Genomic DNA, 5,616 nt, shown 5'->3' on the forward strand with positions numbered 1-5,616 from the left:
AGAGAAGAGAGAAGTGGCTTCTGAGAAAGGACACCTGGACTGAAGTCAGATTTCACCAGCGTTATCATTCCGCCAGTAAATCTGAGAGTCTCTTCGAGGTGAATCAAATCCCAGTCCCATCCGGTGATAAGGTTGGGATGCAATGAAGGTCATCTTTTCCTGTGCTGGCCTGGCCTTTGCTACTGTCTTAGCTCCTTGTCTTAAACAAGGATTAAGAAATGCTACAAAAAAACCCACTGGCTGGCAGAAAAGGAGACTTTACCTGACACAGTAGTGTGATTCTGAAAGTTTATGAATGAAGATAAGCATTTGATATGTTGTGTATTCACTATACTGGAGAATCTGCTCTGACCTATGACATCCGTCAATGGTCTGTGTTAGAGCTAGGCTGTCATGCTGTCCCTCCCAACAACCCACCCAGTGAGTGTACCTGGCTTGTTGAAGCCCCCTGCTGGCACCAGACCGTGGTGCCCAGGAGTTCAGGCAGGGATGCAGGGCTGTGCACTTTGCCCAGGTGGCAGAAGCCGCCATGGTCCAGGGCCTGCAGGTACCCACAGGTAGACTCTGGGCCCCGGCACCTCGCAGGCACTCCAGCACTGCCAGCATGGCTCTTCCCAGAGCCTCCACATCTCCTCCTCTGTTCTCCTTGCTCTCTGTGCCTTTTGGGGGCCTGGCTGCTCTCCTTCCCTCCATAGATAGGATTCTCACCTCTTTACTGATCCATCCTCTTTAAGCACGTGCCAACGAAACTCACATGTGCAGAGATGATGTCACTGGTGAACCTTCCCAGCTATCATTTCTTTGTATTCTCACAATATCTCCAAAAAATGGAAATACTCCCTCCTTAGGGGAAAATTAAATGGAGGCACAGAGAGACCAACCCAGCTTATTCTGACGCTGGGGTTCAGAGGTAGCCTGGGGACTCAGGGGTAGCCTGAATCCCCAGTCCCCGCCCTTTCCATCGCTCCTCTGTGTAATGATGCGTGTATACGCTGACCTGTCCCTGGGCTGTGGTTGCCGCCATGTTGCATTTCCTCAGGCGGCATTGGCAGAAACTCCCATCATGAAACTCTAGTAGGGGAGACAGAACTGCTGTTTTTAACATTTCCTTATTTTAACATCTCAAGTGTTCTAAGTGCACACTTTCAGACCCTCTGGTTTCTTAGAAAGGGATTATTGCTTTGAAAATTCCCCAGCCATCTTCTCTCTGGAAAGCCCTGCCATCCCCTCTTCCCCACTCCTCCAGCGCGAACCACATCAGTGTATCCTCCTGACACAGGCACACACACACACACACCCTCCACAAAGCCTCCCCTGCTGCAGCCTGGGTCTCCTTTGCACATCTCAGTGGTGCTGTGGCATCCTGCTCAGGTGGGCAAACACCAGTGACAGATGATCATTTATGGGGCTGTCACTAGTGCAGGCCACCACTTCACCTGGCCTCAAGCAAGGCCTCTAGCTTCTCAGGCATAAAAGGAAGCTGTGAGGTCAGGAAGCTTTTGTGTTAGCTGTTGGTCCACCTCTGGCACGATCCACTTCAGCAAACTCTCCCATGAGTATTTCTGCCTGGCAGGACCTGCAGTCACATCCTGAACCTGGCTGCAAGGGGTTCTGGGAGTTGTAGTTTCTCTCTTTCCAACCTGTGCGCTCTCTGATTAGCTCTAGGCAGACAAATGCCCGAACCCCAGGTTCTTTATTATTGCAGGAAAAGACAGGTCCTATCAGTGTTTAGCTCCATCGGTGTGAAGTTCTCCAGCTTAAAAAGCAATATTGAATGGTTGGGTCTGGGACATTGCAGAAAATGGCTTAAGGACCCTAAAGGACTTTGGGCAAATCACCTATGCCTTAGGCTTCAGGTGACCTTGGTTCTTAAAAAGCAGGAACTCAATCTCCCAGAAGACTTCCTCTCTTTACACTTACTCACTGGACTAAACGATGGGAAGAACTTCGCGGGTATTTGGGTCATAATGGTCTAGGTGACGCTGGGTAAGAATTAGCCCGGGACTATTAGTGGCTTAAAATGAAAATGACTAGAGTTTACATTTTGCTCGTGCCACCTGCCCAGTGCCGGCTGGCGACAGGCGTCAGAGCGAGCCAGGGACGTGGGCTCCGCAAGCCTGCCGCATGCACTCCCGCCAGGCAAGAGAAGCAGAACGTGGCAAACTGCAGGCTCGTTTCTGCCAGGAAGGGACACAGCGCTCACCACCATGTCTCGCCAGCCGAGGCGAGTCCCCCCAGCTCACTGAACTTGAAGGAGGCAGAAAGTTCAGTCCTCCCTGTGCCGGCAGGCAGGACCGCAGGACCGCAGGACCGCAGCAGCACTGGGGACGGCACTCATTACCTCCAGGGCAGGTCGGGGTGAGCGTGCCCCTTTCGTCCTCCCAGTTCCCTCATGGCCCCAGCTGGGATAACTCACATTCCCCCGTTGTCCTTTTCCTTTTTCTTCAGGCACTGAAAATTTCAACTTTAAGGATACTGATAAAATTTGTTCTTGGAAGTGGCCTATGAAAAACCATTCCCCAGGGGAAAAATTCTCATCATGCTTTTCCTCAAATACATCAGAGACTCTGAGTCTGTCAGGACTTCCTGGGCTGGGAATGCTGTGTGTTTGCTTTTGTACAAAAATCCTGTCTTCCTCGGATTAGGGAAGGGAGATAACGGGGCAGCCCCCAGGAGGCCTTGGGTCAACCTCAAGTGCCCCACCCTCCCCCCAGGCTCCCTCTGATCACCTCCTCCCCAGCTGGAAGCTATTTCTGACCCTCATGAGCCCCCAGTTTGCCTGCACTCCCCCGTTCCAGGACCTGTCACGGTCCCTCGTTGTATTGTCAAGGTTTGCGTAAATGTCTCATTTCCCTGAATAGGCTGTGGGCACTTTGAGAGCTGGAACTTGGTTAGATCCACCTGGAATTGTCCCTCCTGCACAGAGGACATGTACTAAGTACTTTTGCATGGCTCAGTGGATGTACAAATCTCATCTGAGGGCCTCTTCTGCAGGGTGTTCTCAGTGTCTTGTGAGTGAAAGGATGGAAGGATGGATGGGTGGATGGATGGATGGACGGACAAATTAAATAATAAAAGACTGAATACATATAGAGGCTAGTTAACATCTCACAGGGAAAATAAGACTGTTCCCTCCATAGCTGTGCTAACTCGGACCAGCAAACACGTGAATGTCGGTTCTTGGAGCAGAGGGGACAGATGGGAGTGGCAGTGACTCAGGGTAACCTCCCCCCACTCACCAAACTGAGGCCACGCCCTGCTGTGTCCCCTGAACACTAAGCTTTGGTCATGACTTAGCCCTCAGATGCCAGGTGCAGGCTTCCCGGAGACAGTGATAATCTCTGTGGTGCAGGCTGAGTTGGGGGGAACGAGTCACAGGCCAGCGTGGGCTCTAGGGAGCCTTGCTGCTAAGACTGCCACAGCGTGTCTCTGTTTCCACGTGAAATGGTTTCCAGGCTGAGGCACGAGATCTCCCCTGACCCCAGAGCCTGCAAGAGGTCAGTAGTCAAGGCAGCAAGAGCCAGAGGGACAGCCCCAGAGAAAGTGTTCCTCAAGTGTCCCCTCACCTACGGGGAGGAGCTTCAGGCACCATTTCCTCTTTCTCAGGAGATGGGAAAAGTGCCAGCGTGTAACTCCCACCCCTCCCGGATCTCTCAGGAGCGGAGCCTTGAAGAAGGGAGGGGGAGAGGCAGGGCACGAAGGTGGTACATGTGGCATGGGAGATTTAGGGGGCTAACACACCCCCTTTCATCTAAAATACAGACACCTCCGCTCCCTCTGCGTCTCCCCGGTTCTCCTTCAGCTCAAGTAAAGGCACAGAGCTGAGACATGGTCCCTCTGCTGGGCCTGGCACTTGAGTTAGAGGAGGTTAGACCTCTCTGCCTCAGTCTTCCTTTGCAGGAGAAAGAGAAATGCGGGGATGCAGAAGGAAGCCCAGGAGCTAGGGACCACCTCCACTCCAGAGTGGCAGGGTGGTTCCACCGGGGCAGCCTGGATAGTCAATGAGCCCAGAGAGGCACCAGGCCAGTGGGATACTGTCTGTGGATGCTGGCTACGGACAGCCCTGATCCTCTGCCAAAGATGCCCAAGTAAGAACCCAGATCCTCTTCCTCAGCCTCCCATGGAATGACGCTCTGTGGCCAAGAAGGTACCAAAGGATAAATGTGCTATATTGACATGAATACTGATGACAAATGCACTGCAGTAGTAAGCACATCATAGATCACAGAATATTCTCTATGTAGTCTGAACGTAGATACAAAATAAGTTATACTTATTTTCGTTTTCCATCACAATAGGAGCATAGCATACAAAGTAACTGGCTCAGTGACCACAAAGCAAGCCAAGGGAGGGACCATGAGGGAGGCAGGAGGGCACCAAGAATGGTGTGGGTTTGCCAAGGACACTGCAGGGTCATGGGGTCCTGCAGGGAACACGACCTCAGCCCTCTCAAGCTGGCCCTCTGAGAACGGAGGTCCCACTCGATAAGAGTCGGTGGCTGCATTTGAGCTGGGATGATTCAGGCTACTGGGTGGGAGGCGGAGTAGAGACAGAGGCAAACAGCCCCCAGCAGGCCAGCCCACTCTCCGGCTGGCGATGTTGGGCTTCTGCGATTTTAGGAACACAGGGCGCATCGCCAGAAGGCACAGTTTGCTTCTGTGATGTGATAGATGGCCAGACTGGTAGCCCACCAAATGCTGGCTGGCCCTTCTCCCCCGCCAGCCTGCTCTGCGAGGCCGTGAGGGGCTGCATACTTTGCTTCTTCTCCATGCTTTGTCCTCAAGCGGACACTGGGCTCCTGCACCTTATCAGGACGGAGGGAAGAGTCCATGGCCCTGGCTTGATCGTGTGTGAGCTCTGTGGTGCTGGGAGGGGCACCTAGACCCCTCTGAGGCCCAGGCTCCTCCCTGCAAAAGGAGGGACTAAGGCATACTTCCTCGGATAGTGGTGAGGACCACGTGGGCTCACGTGCATCCAGTGTTCCTGGCACTCAAAATGCGAGTCAAGAACAAGCATCCACACGAGAGGCCGGTAGGAAAAACATGAATCTCACAGAATCTGTGGAACCAAGCCACCCTGACTGGCTGTGAGAGCAGAGGATGACGGGACAGTTTCTTGGCTTTCTTGCCTGCCAATTTTTTTCTCTTGTCTCTCTGGTTCTGGGATTCTTTGAAACGAAGTGCAAGCACGGTTCAAAGCCAGGTTTGCCGAAGCAGTCAGGGCCCAAGCCAGGGAAAGAACATGGCTCAGGGCCATGTCTCTTCAAGTCAGGGGCCTGGCTCCCCTAGGGTGCTTCCCTCTCCCCTCCCCACCTGCAGTAGCCGGCCCCCCCACCTTCCCTCACATATCCTGGTCCCAGAGCAGATTTCGTACTAGGAAGCCAAAGACGGGGGAGAAAGCACAGGGGGAAAATGGACTGCGTATTCAGTGAAAAACCCTCTCCATCTGCTCTGAGTCGGGAGAATCGGGAGGTGGGTGGGCCATCTGTGGGCAAGGGAACCGCCTCTGCAGGGGAAGGCAGGTCTCTGGGCAGTGGGATATGGGAGGGAAGGAGGGCTGGAGACCTAGGCTTGACACCTGGGGCCCTGGGAGTGCGCCTGTGCTTCAACCAAAGCC

Source organism: Vicugna pacos, chromosome 15, assembly GCF_048564905.1.
Source record: "Vicugna pacos chromosome 15, VicPac4, whole genome shotgun sequence".
In the NCBI taxonomy this organism is placed as follows: domain Eukaryota; kingdom Metazoa; phylum Chordata; class Mammalia; order Artiodactyla; family Camelidae; genus Vicugna; species Vicugna pacos.